Source organism: Micropterus dolomieu, linkage group LG18 (genome assembly GCF_021292245.1).
Source record: "Micropterus dolomieu isolate WLL.071019.BEF.003 ecotype Adirondacks linkage group LG18, ASM2129224v1, whole genome shotgun sequence".
NCBI lineage: Eukaryota > Metazoa > Chordata > Actinopteri > Centrarchiformes > Centrarchidae > Micropterus > Micropterus dolomieu.
The window spans coordinates 2,837,466-2,838,849 of NC_060167.1; the positions used below are offsets into that span (position 1 = coordinate 2,837,466).

General features: G+C 35.8%; 1 protein-coding gene across 1 annotated transcript in view; it reads left to right on the plus strand.

Annotated features, from left to right (window-relative positions):
- The window catches only part of LOC123956482 (nuclear factor 7, brain-like), a 23,930-nt gene extending 23,314 nt beyond the window's left edge, over positions 1-616 (plus strand). Inside the window, exon 3 of the mRNA XM_046028692.1 lies at positions 15-616. The gene's annotated coding sequence lies outside the window, so the exon portion shown is untranslated. The remainder of the gene's footprint in view (positions 1-14) is intronic.
- The last annotated feature ends 768 nt before the right edge of the window (positions 617-1,384 follow it).

The window sequence follows — 1,384 nt, forward strand, 5'->3', positions numbered from 1 at the left end:
CAGAGCAGTTAGAGATAAAGAGGATGATTATATTCATGATGTTGTTGATTTCTTAAAGGGAAAAGTCTCTGAATTTAACCTGTTAAGCTGCACCTGTCCTCCTGCTGTCTCATTATTCCAAACATATCTTTATTTTCTCTCACTTGTTGTTTTTATTGTTTGTATTTTCTTTTTCTTGTTATTTAGTTTGACAATCAGCTTTTATTTTCTCCTGTCGGCCTTTTCATATTTAAAATGATTTCACTGAGTTTCTTTATGTTTGTTTGGTTTAGCCGTTTCTTTTTTATCCACACTGTGTCGTTTTAAATAGTTGTTCATGTTTTATTATTTTGACTTGTGTGTGTGGAGCCATGAAGACCAGCAGCCACTTTGTGGAAGCTGATGAGGATAAATTAATTACATGTGTGAAATCTTTACAAAATATGAAATATGTTTGAAATGATCCAAAATATTTGAACAAATTTCAGTTTGATGCGATGAAGCCAAGATGATTCTGTCTGTCAAAGTGTGTTTTAACAGTTTTAGTTCTGCAGGTATTTAGTCATAAACCAAAGTGTTGGACATGTTGACCTGATGATGGCGCTACATGGAAAGATTAAAGATTTTTCATAATATAGCTCTTTTCATTGGGTTTTTGTATTAATACTTTTCCAAATGACTCTTTTAGTTCATAATGTGTCTTTTCACACAGCAGCGTTGTCACCAGTCACCACAGATAACACTGAAAAACAGCATTATGAATGAAACATCCAAAGAATCATGACTGATGGGAGCTGCCACTTTTCACATTGAGTAGCCTACTCAGCCTGAGTGATAGTCAAGTTGTATTTTGAATGTAGTTACTGAACTTTGTCTAACTTTAACCCTAATGTAGCCAACTCCTGTTTATTCTGGTTTTGTTGGACAAATTAATCAATCTTAATCATTTTCTTTTTACCTAGATGTGCCTTGTCTTTACTTAAGTGGTGAACTGTAGTCATGAACACAAAAACAATCTCACTGTGGTTAGGTCCTCGAGTGGGAGTACTGACTGCAGACGCTGTAACTATGCACGCCTTGTTCAACTGTTATCTACTGTAGATTATGACTGCAGGTGTTCAAAATCTGTTCTCTACTGTTATGACTACATGAGGGACAGATTGACGTATTAGTCTGCCGATATTAAGACTACATGTTTAATTACTGATTAAGGGGTTGATTGTCAACTTCCAACCTCTGATGCTTATAGCCTGTGTGAGCTTTGAGTGAACTTGCTAAAGGAATTTTTGCTGAACAGAAAAGGCGACAGATGCTTGATAAAAACACATTAGATAGTAGACAAAAAAAGACGGCCGACGCTTAACGAAAACGCGACAGATAAGCAGAAGACAGCCAGCACAACATC